The 24,755-nt window shown below is 37.3% G+C and overlaps 2 long non-coding RNA genes and 1 pseudogene across 3 annotated transcripts in view; 1 reads left to right on the top strand and 2 right to left on the bottom strand.

Moving 5' to 3' along the window:
- Positions 1-24,755, bottom strand: part of LOC309663986 — a 403,267-nt gene that overhangs the window by 137,406 nt on the left and 241,106 nt on the right. The window lies entirely within an intron of this gene.
- Positions 1-24,755, top strand: part of LOC309663983 — a 255,899-nt gene that overhangs the window by 135,767 nt on the left and 95,377 nt on the right. The window lies entirely within an intron of this gene.
- Positions 8,004-8,700, bottom strand: LOC309664261 (replication protein A 14 kDa subunit pseudogene; annotated as a pseudogene). Its single transcript has one exon. The product of its transcript is annotated as a replication protein A 14 kDa subunit pseudogene (transcript).

Below are 24,755 nucleotides of genomic sequence, written 5' to 3'. Positions count from 1 at the left end.
AAAGTCTATTTTATGTGATATGAGTATTGCTACTCCAGCTTTCTTTTGATTTCCATTTGCATGGAATATCTTTTTCCACCCCTCACTTTCAGTTTGTATGTGTCCCTAGGTCTAAGTGGGTCTGTTGTAGACAACATATATATGGTTCTTGTTTTTGTATCCATTCAGCGAGCCTGTTTCTTTTGGTTGGAGCATTTAATCCATTCACATTTAAGGTAATTATTGATATGTGTGTTCGTAGTACTATTTTCTTAATTGTTATGGGTTTGTTTTTATATGTGCTTTTCTTCTCTTGTGTTTCCCACTTAGAGAAGTTCCTTTAGCATTTGTTTAGAGCTAGTCTGGTGGTGCTGAATTCTCTTATCTTTTGCTTGTCTGTGAAGCTTTTGATTTCTCCGTTGAATCTGAATGAGATCCTTTCTGGTAGTGTAATCTTGGTTGTAGGTTCTTCCCTTTCATCACTTTAAATATATCGTGCCACTCCCTTCTGGTTTGTAGAGTTTCTGCTGAGAAATCAGCTGTTAACCTTACCGGAGTTCCCTTGTATGTTATTTGTCATTTTTCCCTTGTTGCTTTCAATAATTTTTCTTTGTCTTTAATTTTTGTCATTTTGATTACTGTGTGTCTCGGTGTGTTTCTCCTTGGGTTTATCCTTCCTGGGACTCTTTGCCCTCCCTGAACTTGGAACTCTATTTCCTTTCCCATGTTAGGGAAGTTTTCGAGTATAATCTCTTCAAATATTTTCTCAGGTTCTGTCTCTCTCTCTTCTCCTTCTGGGACCCTTATAACGCGAATGTTGTTGTGTTTAATGTTGTCCCAGAAGTCTCTTAGGCTGTCTTCATTTCTTTTCATTCTTTTTTCTTTATTCTGTTCCATGGCAGTGAATTCCACCATTTTGTCTTCCAGGTCACTTATCCGTTCTTCTGCCTCAGTCATTATGCTATTGCTTCCTTCTAGTGTATTTTTCATTTCAGTTATTGTATTGTTCATCTCTGTTTGTTTGTTCTTTAATTCTTCTAGGTGTTTGTTCTTCAATTCTTCTTGGTCTTTGTTAAACATTTCTTGCATCTTCTCGATCTTTGCCTGCATTCTTTTTCCGAGGTCCTGGATCATCTTCACACTCACTATTCTGATTCTTTTTCTGGAAGGTTGCCTATCCCTACTTCATTTAATTGTTTTTCTGGGTTTTTATCTTGTTCCTTCATTTGGTACATAGCCCTCTGCCTTTTCATCTTGTCTCTCTTTCTGTGAATGTGGTTTTTGTTCGACAGGCTGCAGGATTGTTGTTCTTCTTGCTTCTGCTGTCTGCCCTCTGGTGGATGAGGCTGTCTCATAACATGTATTTTAAAAGAGTTTGTAAGTTATGTGCATGAAGGTAATTTTTAAAGTTAACTATAATAGCAAGAGGGAAAGAAAAGGAGGGGAGAATATTTAAACAGCTAATGAAAGAGAATGATTAGGTATCCTGTGATGTAGTAACACAAAGGGAATATTATGGGTTTATTTAAAAATATAACCAAAATCTCTGTTTTATGTTAGAAAGATTATAACACAGTGCTTGATGAAAAAAACCAGAGTATTCCATTGTATATTTATATCTTTTACAAATTATGCAAATTAAAAGCATACAGATCAAGACCAGAAAGTTATTATTATTTTTTTAATGTAATATAAAGTAGAAAAGTTACTATTTTTTTCTGATTTTAGATGTGATATATTTATTTATAAAAGTTGTGAAATAAAGTTAAGTATATAGAATAAAATAAAAACCAGTCTTAATTCTACCACCCCAAAATAACCACTGGCAACACTTTGATACATATGTGTATATATATTCTTCTGTTACAGTTTTATTGAGGTATAATTAATATAATAAAGTGTACTTATTTTTTTAACATCTTTATTGGAGTATAATTGCTTTACAATGGTGTGTTAGTTTCTGCTTTATAACAAAGTGAATCAGCTATACATATACATATATTCCCATATCTCCTGCCTCTTGCATCTCCCTCCCAATCTCCCTATCCCACCCCTCTAGGTGGTCACAAAGCACCGAGCTGATCTCCCTGTGCTCTGAGGCTGCTTCCCACTAGCTATCTATTTTACGTTTGGTAGTATATATAAGTCCGTGTACATATTTTTAAAGTGTACAGTCTCATAAGCTTTGATTTTTTTATATCATGATGTATACACATATATATCCACAAATGATATGTATATCAACACAATCAAGATAACATATCCATCACTCCCAAAACTTTCCTTGTCCCTCTATTATTCTTTTCTCCTATCTCATCTTTTAAAGGCAATCATTGATTTCTGTCACTATAGATTGGTTTGAATTTTCTAGAATTTTATATTAATGAAATCATACATGAACCCTCTTTTTGGTCTGGCTTATTTCAACCAACATGAATATTTTGGGATTCATCCATGTTGTGGCCTATATCAATTGTTCATTCCTTTTAATTGCTGAATAGTATTCCATTGTATAGATTTACCACTGTTTGTTTATCCATTTACCTGTTGATGGACATTTGGATTACTTGCAGTCTGGGTATTACAAATAAAGTTGCTATCAACATTTGTGCAGAAGTCTTTGTGTGGACATATACTTTTACTTTCTTGGCTAAATATCTAGGAAAGAAATGGCTGGATCATGTAGTAGGTGTATGTTTAACTTTTTAAGAAATTGCCAAAATAGTTTCCAAAGTGGTTGTACCGTTTACATTCCTACCAGCAGTGTTTCAAGGTTCTAAATCCTCCACATCTTTTCCAAAACGGAATATGTTCAGTTTTTAAAATTTTAGTCATTCAGAAAGGTATGTAGTGCTTTTTTCATTGTGGTTTTAATTTGCATTTCCCAAATGACTAATGATGTTGAACATCTTTTCATGAAGATGTGTCTGCTCAAATCTTTTGCTGATTTATTGTTATTGTTTTCCTATTATTAAGTTTTGAGTTCTTTATATATTCTAGAAACAAGTCCTTTATTAGGTATGTGACTTATAATTATTTTCTCCCAGTCTGTGGCTTGTCTTTTCATTCTCTTTACAGTGTCTTTTGAAGAGCCAAAGCCTTAACTTTCATGAAGTTCAATTTATCAGTTTTTTCTTGTATGGGTCATGCTTTTGGCACTGTATCAAAATTATTTTTACTTAACTTAAAGCTTTTGTTGTACAAAGTTTACAGTATTAGGTTTTACATTTATGTCTGTTTTGAGTTAATTTTTGTATGTGGTTTAGTTATGGATTGAAGGAAGGTCCCTTTTTTCATATATTCTTTTCGGGATTGCATTTGCGTCTTTGTCAAAAATCTACTAACTATATGTGTGTGCATTTATTACTGGACTCTGTTCTTTTTTACCTATATGTTTCTCTTCATGCCTACACCACACTGTCTTGATCACTGTAGCTTTATAATAAGTCTCGGAGTCAGGTAGTGTTAGTCTTCTTTGTTCTTTTTAAAAAGTTGTTTTGGCTATTCTAGGACATATGCATTTCCATATAAATTAGATGATTTGGCTTGTCAAGTATTGATATTACAGAAGAGTCCTGGAATTTTGATTTGGATTGCATTAAATCTATGGATCAATTTGGATAGAATTAACATTTTAACAATGTTGATTCTTCTGATCCATAGACACAGCATATCTGTCTATTTACTTATGTCTTTTTACGTTTCTGTTAACAATGTTTTGTAGTTTTCAGTATCCAAGTATTCATTACCTATCTTTGATCAGATTTATCCCTAAGTGTTTCATATATATACAAATACAGTTGGTTTTTGTATTGATCTTGATAAATTCACTTAGTAGTACCTCCCTCTTCTTCCCTCCCTCCCTCTTCCTCTCTCCCTCCCTCATCCTTTCCATCCCTCCTTTCCCTCTCTCCTTTCTTTCAATGCATTATGATTTCCTACATAGACAATCATGTTATCTTTGGATGAAGACAGTTTTACTTTAGTTAGAACCTCTAGTACAATATTAATAGATGGGGGTGAGAGCAGACATCCTCGTTTTATTCCTGGTTTTAGGAAGAAAGTAATGATGTTTCCTTTGTCATGGAATTTATAAAAGTTGCTTATTTCGGAGAACTGCTTGGAATTCCTGGATGTAAAACCCGTGAAAATGTGGTGGCTCTTCTAAGATTGGGCCGCAGGGGTGTTTAACACTAAAGTTAGTCCACATTTGGCCTCACGCAGTTCACCAGCATTATCATTTGTGTGTGTTCCTACCAGTTACAGGCTCCAGAGGTGTCTGTTCCAGTCTTTTGTGGAGTCCTCTCCTACACTGACTCTTGAAAATCCTCTCGTGCTATTGGCAGCTCTTCTTCCACCATATGAAGAAGACTGGCTAGCTTGTTGAAGACATGGGGATCAACCCAGAGCAAACAGCAACCAGCAGACACAAAATAAAATTAAGAGAGGGCAGACAGCAGAAGCAAGAAGAACTACAATCCTGCAGCCTGTGGAACAAAAACCACATTCACAGAAAGATAGACAACATGAAAAGGCAGAGGGCTATGTACCAGATGAAGGAGCAAGATAAAGCCCCAGAAAAACAACTAAATGAAGTGGAGATAGGCAACCTTCCAGAAAAAGAATTCCAAATAATGATAGTGAAGATGATCCACGACTTCGGAAAAAGAATGGAGGCAAAGATCGAGAAGATGCAAGAAATGTTCAAAGATCTAGAAGAATTAAAGAAGAAACAAACAGAGATGAACAATACAATAACTGAAATGAAAACTACACTAGAAAGAATCAATAGCAGAATAACTGAGGGAGAAGAACGGATAAGTGACCTGGAAGACAGAATGGTGGAAGTCACTGCTGCGGAACAGAATATAGAAAAAAGAATGAAAAGAAATGAAGACAGCCTAAGAGACCTCGGGAAAACATTAAACACAACAAAATTTGCATTATAAGGGTCCCAGAAGGAGAAGAGAGAGAGAAAGGACCCGAGAAAATATTTGAAGAGATTATAGTTGAAAACTTCCCTAACATGGTAAAGAAAATAGCCACCCAAGTCTAGGAAGCACAGAGAGTCCCATAGAAGATAAACCCAAGGAGAAACACACAGAGACACATAGTAATCAAATTGGCAAAAATTAAAGACAAAGAAACCTTATTGAAAGCAGCAAGGGAAAAACGCAAATAACATACAAGGGAACTCGCATAAGGTTAACAGCTGATTTCTCAGCAGAAAGTCTACAAGCCAGAAGGGTGTGGCATGATATACTTAAAGTGATGAAAGGGAAGAACCTACAACCAAGATTACTCTACCCGGCAAGGTTCTCATTCAGATTTGATGGAGAAATCAAAAGCTTTACAGACAAGCAAAAGCTAAGAGAATTCAGCACCACCAAATCAGCTTTACAACAATGCTAAAGGAACTTCTCTAAGTGGGAAACACAAGAGAAGAAAAGGACCTACAAAAACAAACCGAAATCAATTAAGAAAATGGTCATAGGAACATACATATCGATAATTACCTTAAAAGTGAATAGATTAAATGCTCCAACCAAAAGACACAGGCTTGCTGAATGGATAGAAAAACAAGACCCATATATATGCTGTCTACAAGAGACCCACTTCAGACCTAGGGACACATACAGATTGAAAGTGAGGGGATGGAAAAAGATATTCCATGCAAATGGAAATCGAAAGAAGCTGGAGTAGCAATACTCATATCACATAAAATAGACTTTAAAATAAAGAGTGTTTCAAGAGACAAGGAAGGACACTACATAATGATCAAGGGATCAACCCAAGAAGAAGATATAACAATTATAAATATATATGCACCCAACATAGGAGCACCTCAATACATAAGGCAACTGCTAATAGCTATAAAAAGGAAATCGACAGTAACACAGTAATAGTGGGGGGCTTTAACACCTCACTTACACCAATGGACACATCATCCAAAATGAAAAAAAATAAGGAAACAGAAGCTTTAAATGACACAATAGAACGGATAGTTTTACTTGATATTTATAGGATAAAACAGCAGATTACACTTTCTTCTCAAGTGCACACAGAACATTCTCCAGGATAGATCACATCTTGGGTCATAAATCAAGCCTCAGTAAATTTAAGAAAATTGAAATCATATCAAGCATCTTTTCTGACCACAACTCTATGAGATTAGAAATGAATTACAGGGAGAAAAACGTAAAAAACACAAACACATGGAGGCTAAACAATACGTTATGAAATAACCAAGAGACAACTGAAGAAATCAAAAAATACCTAGAGACAAATGACAACAAAAACACCACAATCCAAAACCTATGGGATGCAGCAAAAGCAGTTCTAAGAGGGAAGTTTATAGCAATACAAGCCTACCTCAAGAAACAAGAAAAATCTCAAATAAACAATCTAACCTTACACCTAAAGGAAGTAGAGAAAGGAGAACAAAACCCAAAGTTAGCAGAAGGAAAGAAATCATAAAGATAGAGCAGAAATGAATGAAATAGAAACAAGAAAACAATAGCAAAGATCAATAAAACTAAAAGCTGGTTCTTTGAGAAGATAAACAAAATTGATAAACCATTAGCCAGACTCATCAAGAAAAAGAGGGAGAGGACTCAAATCAATAAAATTAGAAATGAAAAAGGAGAAGTTACAAGAGACACCCCAGAAATACAAAGCATCCTAAGAGACTACTATAAGCAACTCTATGCCAATAAAATGGAAAATGTAGAAGAAATGGAAAAATTCTTCAGAAGGTATAACCTTCCAAAACTGAACCAGGAAGAAATGGAAAATACGAACAGACCAATCACAAGTAATGAAATTGAAACTGTTATTAAAAATCTTTCAACAAACAAAAGTCCTGCTCCAGATGGCTTCACAGGTGAATTCTATCAAACATTTAGAGAAGAGCTAACACCTATCCTTCTCAAACTCTTCCAAAAATTTGCAGAGGACGGGACACTCCCAAACTCATTCTATGAGGCCACCATCACCCTGATACCAGAACCAGACAAAGATACTACAAAAAAAGAAAATTACTGACCAATATCACTGATGAGGATAGATGCAGAAATCCTCAGGAAAATACTAGCAAACAGAATCCAACAACACATTAAAAGGATCTTACACCATGATCAATTTATCCCAGGGATGCAAGGATTCTTCAATATACTCAAATCAATCAATGTGATACACCATATTAATGAATTGAAGAATAAAAACCGTATGACCATCTCAATAGGTGCAGAAAAAGCTTTTGCCAAAATTCAACACCCATTTATGATAAAAACTCTCCAGAAAGTGGGCATAGGGGGAAACTACCTCAACATAATAAAGGCCATATATGACAAACCCATAGCAAAGATCATTCTCAATGGTGAAAAACTGAAAGTATTTCCCCTAAGGTTAGGAACAAGACAAGGATGTCCACTCTCACCACTATTATTCAACATAGTTTTGGAAGTCCTGGCCACGGCAATCAGAGAAGAAAAAGAAATAAAAGGAATACAAATTGGAAAAGAAGAAGTAAAGCTGTCACTGTTTGCAGATGACATGATACTATACATAGAGAATCCTAAAGATGCCACCAGAAAACTACTAGAGCTCATCAATGAATTTGGTAAAGTTGCAGGATACAAAATTAATGCACAGAAATCTCTTGCATTCCTATACACTAATGATGAAAAATCTGAAAGAGAAATTAAGGAAACACTCCCATTTACCATTGCAACAAAAAGAATAAAATACCTAGGAATAAACCTACCTAGGGAGACAAAAGACCTGTATGCAGAAAACTATAAGACACTGATGAAAGAAATTAAAGATGATACCAACAGATGGAGAGATATACCATGTTCTTGGATTGGAAGATCAATATTGTGAAAATGACTATACTATCCAAAGCAATCTACAGATTCAATGCAATCCCTATCAAATTACCAATGGCATTTTTTATGGAACTAGAACAAAAAATCTTAAAATTTGTATGGAGACCCAAAGGACCCTGAATAGCCAAAGCAGTCTTTTTTTTTTTTTGTATCATTTAAACTTTTATTAATAAAACAGAAAACTAAACTCAGCCAGCTGCTTTTTTCTTGCATCTAATCTGACCATATGCCAGAGAAATGATTCTTTATGAGGAGTTAGGTGTGAACTGTCAATAAACCAGTTCTGTTGAAAATGTCATACTGGAAAATCTAATAATGTTAGGTAAATGAAATTAAGAAGAGAACAAATAACAGTATTAAAAATCACAGGAATCTCTCCTTTAAATATCAGGGGCCTCCTTTAATAATCTTCAATGTAGCTCATTGGCAATCATAAAAAATTCATCAAGTTCAACCATACTGCACAACTCCCAAAGGAAAAAACTGAGGGAACTCATGGGTAATTTTCACAGCTTCATTGTAAAGTCCAAGATCAAAAGGATGGTTATCTTCTTTAAACTGGACATTAAGATGCACACATAATGGTTGCCTTGGCCGTTACTCTTCCAACTACTTCCACGATTCCAGAGATTTCTTCATCAAGAGGCTCCATCAACTCAATAGTTCCATTTTTCCCTTCTCCATCTGAAAGAATAAACATTTTCCCAGTGGGATGAATCTTCTCCAGCCTCCCTACGAAGCAAACGGGCTGGTCTATGAACTGAGCTAGCATGCTGGCATTGATGCGCACCTTGGGCGACTCCATCACATCCACCATGACTGCAACGCAAGACCGGCCCAAAGCAGTCTTGAGGGAAAAAAACGGAGCTGGAGGAATCAGACTCCCTGACTTCAGACTATACTACAAAGCTGCAGTAATCAAGACAATATGGTACTGGCACAAAAACAGAAACATAGATCAATGGAACAAGATAGAAAGCCCAGAGATAAACCCACACACCTGTGGTCAACTAATCTATGACAAAGGAGGCAAGGATATACAATGGAGAAAAGATAGTCTCTTCAGTAAGTGGTGCTGGGAAAGCTGGACAGCTACATGTAAAAGAATGAAATTAGAACACTGCCTAACACCATACACAAAAATAAACTCTAAATGGATTAGAGACCTAAATGTAAGACCGGACACAATAAAACTCTTAGCGGAAAACATAGGCAGAACACTCTTTGACATAAATCACAGCAAGATCTTTTTTGATCCACCTCCTAGAGTAATGGAAATAAAAACAAAAATAAACAAATGGGACCTAATGAAACTTCAAAGCTTTTGCCCAGCAAAGGAAACCATAAACAAGACGAAAGGACAGCCCTCAGAATGGGAGAAAATATTCGCAAACGAATCAATGGACAAAGGATTAACCTCCAAAATATATAAACAGCTCATGCAGCTCAATATTAAAAAACCAATCAACCCAATCCAAAAATGGGCAGAAGACCTATATAGACATTTCTCCAAAGAAGACATACAGATGGCCAAGAAGCTGCTCTTGAAAAGCTGCTCAACATCACTAATTATTAGAGAAGTGCAAATCAAAACTACAATGAGGTATCACCTCATACCAGTTAGAATGGGCAACATCAGAAAATCTAGAAGCAACAAATGCTGGAGAGGGTGTGGAGAAAAGGGAACCCTCTTGCACTGTTGGTGGGAATGTAAATTGATACAGCCACTATGGAGAACAGTATGGAGGTTCCCTAAAGAACTAAACATAGAATTACCTTATGATCCAGCAATCCCACTATTGGGCATATACCCAGAGAAAACCATAATTCAAAAAGACACATGCACCCCAATGTTCATTGCAGCAGTATTTACAATAGCCAGGTCATGGAAGCAACCTAAATGCCCTTCGACAGACGAATAGATAAAGAAGATGTGGTACATATATACAATAGAATATTACTCAGCCATAAAAAGGAATGAAATTGGTCCATTTGTAGAGACGTGGATGGATCTAGAGACTGTCATACAGAATGAAGTAAGTCAGAAAGAGAAAAACAAATATCGTATATTAACGCATATATGTGGAACCTAGAGAAATGTTACAGATGAACCAGTTTGCAGGGCAGAAATTGAGACAGAGATGTAGAGAACAAACGTATGGACACCAAGGGGGGAAAGCCATAGCGGGGTATGGGTGGTGGTGTGCTGAATTGGGCGATTGGGATTAACATGTATACACTGATGTGTATAAAATTGATGACTAATAAGAACCTGCTGTATAAAAAAAAAGTTGCTTATTTCTAGAGATCAATAATTAGGTCACACTTTAAGCAACAAATATATTGTTTAATAAAAAATTAGTTTTCAAACCAATTTTACTATAATTTATATGAGTGTATATTGCAGTTTCTTCCCTTTCAGGATCTAACAGAATACATGTAAATATTTAAGATTTGGAAGGTGTCATAGTAACTACTTTCCAGTAATAAACATGTCTTTCCTATTTAAAATTTAAACAATGTTTGAAGGGGCCAGTAGCAACATCTTAATAAAGTGGTGTTTGTAGTAGCTGAGAAACAGCTAGAGTTGGATAAGCAGTGCTGGTTCTTAGGAGATTACAGAAATTTTTGCTTTGTAACATTCAGACTGTACTGGACAAAAGATAGTAAGATTTTCCAAATCTATAAAGCTGTTCTTTTCTATGCTACATACTTCAAATGCTGACCATGGTAGCAGAACCTGATTTGAGCCTAAGAAAAACTTAGTTAATCATGAGCCTTGATGGGAAAAGCCTACATCATAAAATTCATCTTTGTCCTTGGGATTTTGCTGTCAGACTCAGCAGAGTTCAAACATTTACTGAAGACCAAAAGAGTCTTCATCCTTGGTAACCATGGGGGTTGTCATCTAACAAGTAGAATTGCTTGAGCAGTCCTTGAAAGGGGTTTCAGTCCCAGAGGATAAAGAGGCTTTTAAAAACACTCTGCCCAGAAGTCATCATATTTACTTGAAACTTCTGTTAGTTCCAAGAATTATTTAGAGTGCTGTCAGAGATCTCCAAGGAGCTATAAAACACCTTGTGTAATATAGTATCTGTACCAGCTAAAATGGTTACAACTCTTAGAAGCTCACCTATGGGGTCTGAGAATGTTAGTTGAAGGTGTGGCTGTCTTTTATGCCAGAAACAAATAAAACGAGCCATGCTGTTTCCTCTCCCCATCCCACCCTATACTTTGCCTTTCAACTCTTACTCATCCTTCAGGTCTCTCTGCACCCTGCTCCTCACCCTGGGTTAGATGTCCCTACTTTCTATTCTGTTAGCACTGTGTACTTCCCCTAGCACACATTTATTGACTGTATTGTGATTGCTTCTCAACTTGTTTGAATGTTCCACTAGGTTATAACCGCTGAGAGGGCCCCTACTGTATCCAGCTTATTCATTATTATGTCACCAGCAGCAGTGCTTAGCCCATAGTTGGGACTCCTAGACATTTGTTGGATCAATGTATGAATGAATAAATGCATGGAGCAGACCCTGAGTGGGTAGGAGTATTTCAGTGCCCAAGTAAAAATAATAAGACAAAGGTTTCCTTGTTAATGGATTGAATTGATGAGACACCAGGGTTTGAAAAGTAAATGAAGGAATAAGCCCAGAGTTTTAGGAAGCGAGGAAGACAACCATTGCTATATAGATTAGAGGAGCCTAACATAGGAACCTGTGAAGGTCTGGTAGTGAGGTTACCTGCTTGTGACTAGGGGTCTGGAGCATGATGTAGGCACGGTGTCTATGACTTTGATGTTTAGATAGAAGTGTGCTCTTATAAAGCAGGTTGATGCATAGATGTGGGTCACTGTGGTAAAGACCCAATCTGTTATGAAAATTTAGAATACTCTGACAAAGGGGAAGGGGGTGCTGCTTGTTCTTACTTGTATGTGACCATTTGTATTGATCCTTGAAATGTTTCTCACTTTTTCTGAACCCTGCCATTGTAGTGGGGAGTCATAAGATAGATAACTGGTGCTCTTTTGGTATCTTTATGTTTCCCGAAATGTTTATGTGTCTAGTTTTCTTTTACCTTCGTTTTCCTTTAGGTTTTCTCAACATGATTGGGTTCTAGCTGGGGAGAAAATGGATATAACTGGCATATACAAAATTTATCATTTAATATATATATTTGTTTTTAAAATAGCTGTATTACTGAACTCTCCTTTTAATTCCAATATTTATTTCAATTGATTGTCTTGGATTTTTTTTCAGGTAGATATATTGTTATGTGCAAATAAGGATAATATTTCCTTCTCTTTCCTAATATTTTACTTCTTTTTAATTCTAGTGGTCTTATTCAATTGCTTAGGACTACCAGAAGGATGTTCAAATACTAGTTGCGATGGTGAGCATTTTTGTCTCACTTTTTATATTAATACAAATGTCCATAGTGTTTTTCCTTTAAGTATTACATTGCCAATTAATCTGACTACAAATATTCCATATCACATGAAAGAATACCCTTCTATTTCTAGGTCTTAGATTTAAAAGTTTATCACTTGCTTTATAAGAAACATCTATTGAGGTACTCAGATGGCTTTTCTCCTTTGACCTATTAATATGATGAATTATAGATTTCCTAATATTGGCCATAATTGCATTAATTCCTGGAATAAATCCTACTTTGTCATGGTGTATTATTCTTTTAATATCCTGACAGATTTGATTTTCTAATGTTTTATTAATGATAAATGTATTTATAGTTACAGTTGAGATTGCCTAGGAGACTGTGAATTTGCCTCACAGTTACTACTCCCTGGCCAATTCTTGCTTCCATCCCCTGCAGTTCTGAGCTGGGGTGGGGAGGCTGTTTATGACTTTTTCCTTGGGTTCTGGTCACTTTCTTCTCAGCTAGATTATGTTTTTATCCTTCCTTTATTTTGTCTTTGTCTATTGTCTTTGTAGTAGAATTTTCTTGAATCTTCTCTCCTGATTTCCTCTAATTTAGTTTGCTTCTCTTTCCCCTTTCTTTTCTATTTTCCTTTGGATTTTATTCATCAGACACTGGGAAAGTGAGGGGTAGGCAGAACACATTTTATTAATCCAAAAGCCCCGATCTTGTGCTTCAAATCTCAGAGCAATATGCAAAACAAAATTACACAGTATTTTCATTCAATTCACATTTGAGACTGTAGCATTTCTGAAAATCTGGTATTAGCTTTCAAAATTTCATATTAGTAAAGTGTCTGCCTCAGGGAGGGGACAGTATCACTCAACTACTTCCCTAGGAGTTGCGAGTGTCTCAATGGTTGGCTCAAGATTGAAGCTGAGGATGTTGACGTTGCAAATCTTGTACGCTAAGCCTTGTGCCTTGAGGAGTATCTTTAATTGTGAAGGCTTTTGTGTAGGTGCAATAGAACATTTGGTTAACTCTGGTAATTGGAATAAGATGCATACTTTTGCTTAAGACCAATAGACTTCTTTTTGCTTTAATTGTGCTTTGGGAGACACATTCTGAATCTTGTGTATATTTGCTATTAAGCCCTGAGATATCTGGAAGAACATATAAGCACAGTCCTCAAAAAAACCACTCTCACACCAGCAGCCAATTGCAGACACCAAGGGTGTACAGAGCTTGTGCTAAACAGCACTTTACCATCTGTGTGGTTCATCTGGGGGATGGTCTGTACAGTGGATGCTGCACTCGAGGGTCCCTTCTCAGCAGGGTTTTTCTCGCTTTTCCTTTTCTTTCTCCACGTCCTCCCCTGGGGTCATACTTTCTTCAGTTGGTGCTCGTTGTAGTTAAGGTCAGAAACTCTAATTCTAAATTGCATCCTGGAAAAAGATTGAGGCTCTTCCTGGCTCAGGAATTTGAGGTTCTTTGGGGTAGACCATAATTTTGACAAACAAACCCTTCTCTGGTCAAGAGTGATTTTTTTTTCAGTAATGCAAATCTGCTGTTTAGCCAAAAAAAGATCCCCTCTCCACCAGAAGTGAATATCTGGAGGGATGAAGGATACAGAGGCCCTTCCTGTCACATGTTTTAAGTAGTATGGGCCATTTTGACAGTGATTTTACAGAGCGTGGCTAGGCTGACTAAATGGATGTTTCACCCATGGGTCTTTGAGCCCAGGGTGTTGAATTTGTTTTTGCAGATCCAGTAGTGGTTAAGCAGTCTGGGCAAGAGTTCCAGGGCTATGGACTCTCCAAGCCTCTGTGTCCCTGAATGACCTTAGGTAAATGCATTAACTTCTCCCTCTGTAAAAGAAAGGTGATTGTGCTGTCTCCTCCATTCTAGAGCTGATGGGAAGAAGAATGTGAATGTGACAGTAAAGAGCTCTGAGCTTCCCTGAGAAGGGTGCCACGTAATCACAAGGTGTTACTATCACCATTTCTGTTAGGTGAGTTGAGATTGTATGGCTGGAACTAAATCAGTTGCACTTACCTGTCTTTATCTACAGCTTTAATGCTTCTGGTCTCCCACACAGCCTATAAGCACATAAATATTATTTTCCTAGTCAGGCTGCCTTCCAAGGAGCCAGGGCTGCCTCTCGCCTTATACCCTCGAGCCTGGTCTCTGGTTGGGTATACAGTGAAGTGGATTCTTTTCTTGGCCAGATAGCCCCTGTCTCACTGATGTTGAGCAGGGTGACCTTGGACCTTTACTAAACCTCTCTAAGGCTCTGTGTCTTCACCAGTAAAATTGGGTTACTTAAAACTATTTTATGGATTAAATGAGATTAGTTCTCTAAAACTCCTGGCAAACAGAAGGTGCTCAATAAACGTTAGTGTTTTGAAATTTTATTTTCTTTTATTCTCTCCCATTTTGGCCCTGACATTAATGTGACATGTGCATTGCTATCCCAGCATCTTGTTTTGGGTAGCAGTAGCTACTTTGGGTGCTTTGAGATATGACATCATAATTTCTGAAAGACTTCATTTTGAACCATGTGTCTTCATTCTCAATGTCTTCAAAGCAATTTAAACAAACCAAATGTATAAAAGCATTTACTTTGTGACATTTATTTTCTATAGCTTGTGAGCCCTGACATACTCTTAATAGAAAGTGAAAGCTGCAAAAGCTGTTCTGGCTGTTAGGAGGTGCTATTTAAAGCCTTAGTGGGCCAAAAATGACAATTTTGAAATTGACTGTGGAGTGTGACGATGCCAAGTACTAGCAGACGCTCAGGAAACCTGTCACACTTGCCATGTGTTACCAGAAATCTCAAGAGTCTGCAGAGGTTTTAGAAGAATTTTTGTCTTAGGAAGCTTTTGCCATCTTAATCTCTAGATTTCCCTTTTGCTCTGGATGGAACATGCTGCAGCAGAGGAATCTCAGGCTGCAAACCGGGGTCTGTGGATAGGGAGGATGTCCCCCATGCAGAGATATTTGTAGGCTTCCAGCTGAGCTTAGCTATATGACAGCTTTATTCCTGGGAATTAGTGATTTCATTGAAAAGTGGCTATTTCTGCTGCACCCAGTTGTTTTACAGTGGTTTAGAGGTCTGCTCTGCCTCTGACTAGCTAGGTGACCTTGTAGGATTATTTAGCCCAGGAGTCTCAATTTCACTGTCTATAAAACTGTGATAGTGGTACCAACCTTGTGGTATTTTTATACAAATCTGTTGTAAAGTATATAAAGCTCCTACATTGGTATTTGACATATAGAAGGAGCATCAATATATTTTGGCTATTATTTTTAATAAAACCAATGAAAAATAATCATTGTGGTAGGCTGAATAATGACTTTACAAAGATATCCTCATCCTTGGAACCTGTGACTATGTTACCTTTCATGGCAGAAAGGACTTTGCAAATATGATTAAGGACCTTGAGATGAGGAGGTTATCCTGGGTCATCTGGGTGGGTCTAATCTAATCACTTGAACTCTTAAAAGGAACCTTTTCCTTTTGTGGTCAGAGAAAAAGACGTGACAGCATAAGCAGGGTCAGCAACATGCTACGTTGCTGGATTTGAAGATGAAGAAAGGGGGCCACAAGCCAAGGAATGCAAGCAGCCTCTAGAAGCTAGAAAAGGCAAGGAAACAGATTCTCCCCTAGAGACTCTAGAAGGAACCAGCCCTCCCAACACCTAACTTCAGTCCAGTGAGACCCATGTCAGATTTCTGACCTATAGAACTGTGAGAGAATAAGTTTGTGTAGCTTTTAGCCACTAAGTTTGTGATAATTTCTTATATAGCAACGATGGAACACTAACACATAACTGAAGAGAATGTCAAGGACTTGTGCAGCTGTAGAAAGGATGAGGCCCATGATGCTCTGAATTTGGATAAGCTATTAGGGTATATGTGCTAAATTCTAGTCTCCTTGAAATCCTTCCAACTTCTCTTCTGGGCGGGAGACATGGCTTGCTTCACAAGAATTAAAGTGTTTTGTTATACCCCCAAAGATCTGAATCTAGTCTGAAAAAGTTGCATTAATTATATTTGAATTTTGGAACTACTGTAATTGCACAAATGCCTTGTTTCCTCTGAATAAACAGCAAAAGAGTTTTGCTATACCTTATTCTGTGGAGGGAAGAACTTAGAAGTCAAAGTCAGAAGATATGAGTCTGAGTCCCGCTATCCTGGAAAAACAAATCATGTAACCTCCAAAATGGATCTGTAGAATGGAGATGATAATACTTGGTTTATTTACATGTTGTGTGGGTCAAGGAGATGATGTGAGTAAAGAGGCATTGAGAACTGGCCCACTATACAAATTTCAGGTGTAATTATCATTGTATTTGTTGTTGTCATCATCATGTGACAGAATCATAGAATGTTAGATCAAGAAAGGGCACTAGAGATCATTTAGTCCACTAGCCTTGGAACTTGGGTCAGGAGAGGCTAAATAACTTGAAAATGTTCTCTTGGCTCCCTAATGTCCAGCCTCTGACATGGCCCGGATAATCACAGGTAGATGGGCCAGGCTGGGAACTTTATCTCATTTGAATGGTACAGGCCAGAGTGGGAAAGGATACAGCTGTAAGAATTGAGAGGCAGAGGGATCCAGTCATAAGAACTGGTGATGAATTGGGAGGGATTGGCAATGGGAGAGGATATCCAGGTGGGCCCTGGGAATTTGGGGAAGTAACAGGGTGGAGTGGGGGTGAAGTGGCACCATGCTGAGCTGGTGGTCAGAGATGGCCTTATAGTTAATGAAAGTAGGAATATAACTTCAAGCTTCTGACTAAAGTCTTGTGTTCTTTTCACTATACGTATTGGTTTTGGTCGGGGGGAGGAGAGGAAACTGCCTTGGGTCTTTGCGTGTGATTCATCACCCGACTTTTGGAAGGAACCCAAGATGGACTTTGAATTCTGCTCAAAGATTAAGATATTGCAATCAGGTCCATTCAGACCACTGAACAGTCTCCTTCACTATGTGATAGGCTCACATTCCCAGAACTTGGATCTGTAATTTTTGGTCCCGAAAGTTTGTTTAATATCCAGACTCATCATGGGTAGTCAGGTAAAACAAACAAAACAAAACAAAATAGAACTCTTTATAAGGCAGTAGCAATTCTAAATTCTTCTCTGGCTCCCAAGGTCTCCTGAATGTACACATACTCAACCAAACACATACTTACACACATCATACATGTGGACACAACAGTCATACCACACTCACACACACAACTCACACCACACTCATTGCACATGTACACACACTCACACTCAAATACACACACATACCACACATGAATACGCACTGTTAAAGAGAATTATACTACCACTGGTTTCAGGATCTTTTATGTATTTTGTTTCCAAAGTAATATACTGAATTTTATCCCAATATGTGCTATGTAGAAATGTGACCTATATACAATATATTTTCTTGGATTGTATTAAGTGACCATTTGCAAACGAAGAATGGATTGGAAGTGGAAGAATGAATTGACTACCCCTAGATTCTAATCTAACAGTAACAGTTCTTTATGGTTTTATATGGAGGTAGAATTCGGAGGGCTTTCATATTCTCCCTGTGAAACCCCCAACAATCCTGTGAAAGAGTCAGGGAGGTGTCTTTATTCCTGTCCCACAGATGGCACTCAGAAAGGTGACCTGAATTGACCAAGGTCAGAGTTGGGTCTAGAAGAAAGGACAGGTGGCCACTTTTCTGTAACCATGAAGCTGTTTCCCTCATCTAGTTGCTGAAGAACCACAGCAATAAAGAAATTTTAAATGAGGTTTAAAATTGATTTTAAAATATAGATTATTTAAAGATTTTCCCAATCTAAGTGTTAAACATGTTTGCTATGCAAAATTTCAAAAACTTAGAAAAATGGAGGGAGAAAATTACATTTAGAGATGACTATAGTTAAGATTTTTGGTATATTTCTTTTTCTTTTCTTTTTGCTGTCCATTCTGCATGGCCTGCAGGATCTTAGCTCCCCAACCAGGGATCGAACCCAAGCCCTCAGCAGTAAAAGCTCGGAGTCCTAACCATTGGACTGCCAGGGAATTCCCCTGGTGTATTTCTTTTAAAATATTTTCTATGCATAGAACTTCTTTGTCATTTGATTTGTTTACTTAGTGGGGTAGGACTGAGTTATAACTTTTCTTATTTTTTTCATAAAACATTTGTCATGTATTTTCTTGTATGTATCTTATAATCATATGAGATATATATATATCTTATATATGTATCTTATATAATAGTTGCGAAGTACTCCATCAAGGGGCTGTACCATAGTTTATTTAGCAATCTCTGTCTTAGGATCTAGGTTGTTTCCAATTTTTGGCATTTCCACATTTGATTTAATTTTTCAGGGTAGATATCAAGAATTGGGATTATCAGGCTAAAACAAATTGGATATATATTTGCCAAATTACCTTCTAAAAATGTTATGCCAATCTATCTTTTGTATTATAGAAATGAAATGAACTTAAGATGGAGTACTGTTCTTAAAAGACTTCCAGGCACAGGTAATTTCTAACTGGCCACCTTGCCCACAGGAGCCAGCATCTGGCTTTGTTGTTCAGCTCCGTGGCTCCCTTCTTCAATCCCATTTCTAACCTTTAACTACTCACCCCACCTCAACATTCCATTCATTTCTAAGGCACAACAGTTTGGTTTTGCTTTTTCCTTACATTATAAGCTCTCAGGAGCCTCATCTTTCCCTCAGGACCTCTTCTTTGTGATCCAAAATGGCTCATCAAAGTATTTTTCTAAACAAAGTTAGCTCCCGCCCTACAAAAGGCTCTGGAGTTAGCTGTAAAGATAAATTTTAAAAATTGAAGTATAGTTGATTTACAATATTATATTACTTTTGGGTGTACAACATAGTGATTCATTATTTTTATAGATTATAAGCCATTTAAAGTTATAATAAAATATTGGCTATATTCCCTGTGCCATACAGTATATCCTTTTAGCTTATTTATTTTATACATAGTAGTTTGTAACCCGTAATTCCCTACCCCTATCTTGCTCCTCCCCGCTTCCCTCTCCCCACTGGTAACCACTAGTTTGTTCTGTATATCTGTGAGTCTATTTCTGTTGTTATATTTATTCATTTGTTTTATTTTGTAGATTCCATGTATAAGTGAAAACATACAGTATTTGTTTTTCTCTGTCTGACTTATTTCACTAAACGTAATACCCTCAAGTTCCATTCATGTTGTTGTAAATGGCAGAATTTCATTCTTTTTATGGCTGAATAATATTCCATTGTGCATATATACCACATCTTCTTTATCCAGTTATGTGTTAATGGACACTTAGGTTGCTTCCATATATTGGCTATTTGTGAACAGTGCTGCTCTGAACATTGGGGTGCATGTATCTTTTCAAATTAGTGTTTTCGTGTTCTTTGAATATATACCCAGCAGTGGAATTGCTGGATCATATGGTAGTTCTATTTTTAGTTTTTTGAGGACTCTCCATACTGTTTTCCACAGTGGCTGCACCAATTTGCATTCCAACCAACAGTGTAGGAGGGTTCCCTTTTCTCCCCATCCTCTCCAACATTTGTTATATGTAGACTTTTTGATGATAGCCATTCTGACAGGTATGAGGTGATCTCATTGTGGTTTTGATTTGCATTTCTCTGGTGATTAGCAATATTGAGTATCTTTTCATGTACCTGTTTGCCATCTGTTTATCTCTGGAAAAATGTCGAATCAGGTCTTCTGCCCATTTTTTAATCAGGTTTTTTTTTTGATATAATGTTTTCAACACTCCATATCATTCGTCAATGCTTGAAAAACATCTATTTATTTATTTGTTTGAAAAACATCTATTTATTTGTTTGCTTATTTAGGCTGATGGATTTCAGGATCTTAATAAGGATGAACTTTGTAGTTATAACAGGTGGCCTAAGGAGAGAGCGGCTTGCAGGAGGTGATGAGTTCTCTGCTATGGGTGATGTCCAAGCAGAGGCTAATGATCACTTGTCAGGACAATTGTAAATGGAATTCAAGAAACAGCTGACCATCGGGTTAGAATAGATGACCTTGAAGACCTCTGTAATCTTGGGATTCTGTGAATCCACAATTTTCACCTTCTCTAAATATTTAAAACACTTATTCATTAATGATCCATTTTAAGGCCTCTCCCTTTAATAACAGCAAGCATAAATCGTTGAGCTAATGGGTCAAACACCTATGTCATGTTGCTTCCTCACCTGCGATTCAATGTGATTAGCTCCCTCTGGCAAGGTTCCTCCCAGTGGAATCCTTTTTTAGGTAATTTTTCTGCCTCTGAGACATTTCAGCCCTTTCACTATTTTAGGAAAATAGTGATATGGCTGACACAAAGGCCATAACACCTTGCCAAGAGGAATTCTCCATGAATGGAATAAATTAAGAGAGAAAGTCTGTGAAATGCGTGTCAGTGCAGCTGCTCTGACTTTCCCAAATTCAACACAGCTTGAGGTTGAGGATTCCTGATACTCAGGGCCAGATGATGCTTTTCATATCTGGAGTTAGTTATATCAGAAGAGCGCTGATACCTCAAGTAGCCTGGGCTTGGAGATGCTGGTGTGGTCGCCAGCCCTTGTCCACCAGAAAGTCACCTTTCATTTCAACATCATGTTGCTGTTCAGAGTGGCTAAGGAGCACATTACCCTAACTTGAGGTAATTATTCTACTTTGCTAAGAAACAATCTCCTAGGCCCCTTTCATAATAAGCCAAATGTTAAATATTGCAAAGAACTCTGAGTGATGTAAGTACTGAGATTTAAAATGTACCAAAAGGTTTAAAAGTGAATATACCTTTTATCCCAACAACTTCACTTCTTCGTAAGGAAATAATGAGAGATATGTTCAAGCATGCCCAATTGCAACACTTTATAGTATCCATATCTGGAACTTTCCTAAATGTCCTCGAATATGTTAAATGAGGTACATCCATACTATTAAGAATCATGTTGTAGGAAAAGATTTAGAGACATGGAGTTGTTTATGATACATTACTTAGTAAAAGAACCAGGTTAACAAATAAGTGACTTTTTTCTTTTTGTTAAAAATATATATGTATTAAAAAAATTTTATTTATTTGTTTATTTAATTTGGCTGTGCCAGGTCTTAGTTGCGGCACGAGAGATCTTCGTTGTGGCATGCAGAATCTTTTAGTTGCAGCATGCGGACTTCTTAGTGAAGCATGCATGCAGGATCTTTCCCCAACCGGGGATGGAACCTGGGCCTCCTGTGTTGGGAGCGTGGAGCCTTACCCACTGAACCACCAGGGAAGTCCCCCAAAATATATATGTATTTTTAAAGAGTGTGTTTGATACAGATATAATAATAATAGTTAATATTTACTGAGTACATACTGTATGTCAGGCACTGTCCAAATTGCTTTACATGTATTAACTTATTTAATCCTTAACAAAACTCTGTGAGGTACTATTATTCCCTCTGTTAGCTAACTGCCTTGAAGGGACTGAACATTGTGATAATGATAATAATAATAACAGTAATAGTCACAACAACAATAGCTAACACATATAATATAGTGTTTTCTATATGCCAGACACTGTTCTAAATACCTTACATATGCTAACTTGTCTAGTCTTTACTGTAACCCTCTGAGGATGACTGTGGTAGGCTGAAAAGTGGCCCCCCAAAATGTTCATGTCCTAATCTCTGGAGCCTGTGAATATGGTACCTTACACGGTCAAAGGGACTTTGCAGAAGTGATTAGATGAAGGACCTTGAGATGAGGAGATCATCCTGGATTATCTGGGGAGGCCCAACATAATCACATAGGTTCTTAAAAAGATAAAACCTTTCCCTGCTGTGGTCAGAGAAAATATGTGAAGACAGAAGCAGGGTCAGAGAGAGATTATGCTACTGGCTTTGAAGATGTGGGGAGGGGAGCCATGAGCCAAGGGAATGCAAGGAACTTCTAGAAGCTGACAAAGGCAAGGAAATTGATTCTCCCCTACATCTCCAGAGGATCTAACCCTGCCTACCTCTTGATTTTAGCTCGGTGAGACCCACTTCAGACTTCTGACTTCCAGAATTGTAATATAATAAATTTGTGTTGTTTTAAGCCATTAAGTTTGTAGTAATTCATTACAGCAGCAATAGGAAACTAATAGAGAGGATGACTGCCATGTTAATAGATGAGGAGACTAAGACTTGGCGAGGGGAAGAAGCTTGCCGAGGTTTGCACAGTAATAGCTGGGAGCCCAGCACAGGTAATCTGATTTCCAGAGCCCATGCTCCTCACCACTGTGCTGTACTGCCTATGAGAAAAGGAGGCCTGGCAGTGACTGTCCCCACCACCTATGCTGATGTGACAAAATGGAACTTGGTGAGTTACTGGTAAACAGTGACTCAAAAGGGAAATAAACACTCATCTAAGCTCCTCGATCTTTGTCATACCAAGTTTTAAACTCTTAAACTCTGCTGAGAACTTTGAGCCTGTATTAAAAGTTGGTCATCCTGACACTTTTGAACTTAAATTCCTATTTGCTTACTTTGCCAATGGGTATTTTTTGGTCATCCCTTTAAATTTTATAATCTCTTTATGGTTTACAAAACACATTAGTCTTTGTTACTTATTTAATTCTCATAATAATCTTGTGTGGTAGATAAAGTAGATGGCGCTGAAGCTCAGAAAGTTTATTTTGCAGCCAAACAACCGATAAGGGTCAAAGCAGGAATTCTGGAGTTCCATTCCAAATCTAAAGCTATCTCCAATACATCTTTTTTTTTGAATGATAGGTTTTGTTCAAAGATGTAAATCTACCATTGTATTTTCTTTTATATTGAGACCAAGCACCACCTCCTCCTTTTAAGAAATTGTTACTTAGAGAGTCTGATAATGATGCATGAGTGTCTTTAAGAGCGTATCTATCACTTCCAGTTACAAACCCTATGAAATGAATCTCAACATCGGAGATAAGTAAAATCCAATTTCTCTCTTTCTTTTGTCATTTGCCAGTGAGTTATTCATTATCTTCAGTCATTAGTCTGTAGTTGTTTCATGAAGTCACCGTATTTAGAATAACACTCAAACTGTCTTATACAACTGGGTCCAAATCAGTTTTGTGTATGTATGACAGGCAAATCCAGAACATTGAGAAAAGAAAACTCTGTGTCAGATGTAGTTTTTTCTGTTTGAGGATCTATCCTATGGATATTGAAACCTCAGTGATGGGAGATTTTAGTAGTGTCATAGCTTGCTCACACTCTGGGAAAAGTCATAGAAACACTCATCATAAAATAACTCTGTGCCTGCATCAGCTAATTAACACATTAAAAATCTTCTACAAAGGGCTTATTATGTGCCAGGAACTGTGATAGTTATGAAGGAGAATCCAAAAGTGAATTAGACACAGTTACCACTCTCAAAGAGCTCACAGAATTCCAGAGGAATACAGACCCATAAAGCATAACCCTCAAGGCAGTCGGATCGTAGAGGATCTGTGAGTCTTTTGCAGTTAGATGGTAGGCTAAGAATAATCTTTGAAAATAGGAGGTACAGTTCAAGCAAAGGGATCAGAGCATGAGAAGGGAGAGAATTTTTAAGAGTTGCCAATGGAAGCTAAAAAGTTATACCTCTGTGTGTGTGTGTGTGTGTGTGTGTGTGTGTGTGAGATATGTTGTGTGGCCATGCCAGGAAGTGGGGGTATGTTCAAGGAGGTAATATGAGTCATTGAAATATTTTAAGCAGAAACAGATAAAATCATTTTTACAAAATTTAAATGCATTACTTTGGTTGCTAGGTGGAGGCCTAGCTGAGGATCAGTTATTAGATCCATTGCTGTAGTTAAGGTGAGTGAGGCTAAGGGCCTGAACTAAGATCGTGGAAGTGAGAATGGAAAGGGGTAGAACTGAGGGGTCTCTTAGAAATGAAAACAATGGGAATTTGTGAGTAATTGAATGGAGACAATGTTGAAGGAATTAGTTTTAGTGTTGTGTCATTAATTTTTCTGAAAAGATACTCTATATAAGTATAGTCTATTTAGTGTCCACATGGTTTAGATTTTCATTTAGTCATTCATTCAACAAGCATTTATTGAGTAGCTCCCTTAAAAGCAAAACCCAATGTTTTAAGCATGATGGGACTTGCATATTGTACATATTTTATATATTATTTGGTCTTGAACCTTAAGGAACTTATAGTGTAGTGGAACTTATTTAAAGATTTGGGAAATATTGCTTTATTCTTAAATCATGTTTCCAAGCTTGGACAATTGGATGCTCTCTCCTGGGACTTTGCAACTTGAGCAAGTGGCATAGAACCAATGGGCGGTGGTCCCTTGTCGGCTGTGCCCTAGAGCCTCTTCTGTCCACAGGTAGACCAAACTTCTTGCATCTTTACCCTCTGAAGTTCTCTTAGTCCTGTCTGTTTCCAAACCTGGATTTCCAGCCTTTATTGATTCTGTAAGCCCCTAGAAATCCATTGAAATCATTCCCTTTTCCTTATATTAGTCAGTTTCTTTG

The sequence above is a fragment of the Balaenoptera physalus genome (assembly GCF_965194825.1).
Source record: "Balaenoptera physalus genome assembly, chromosome: 7".
In the NCBI taxonomy this organism is placed as follows: Eukaryota; Metazoa; Chordata; class Mammalia; order Artiodactyla; family Balaenopteridae; genus Balaenoptera; species Balaenoptera physalus.
Note: the sequence above shows the minus strand (reverse complement) of the source record. Positions and strands in the feature narration are given on the sequence as shown.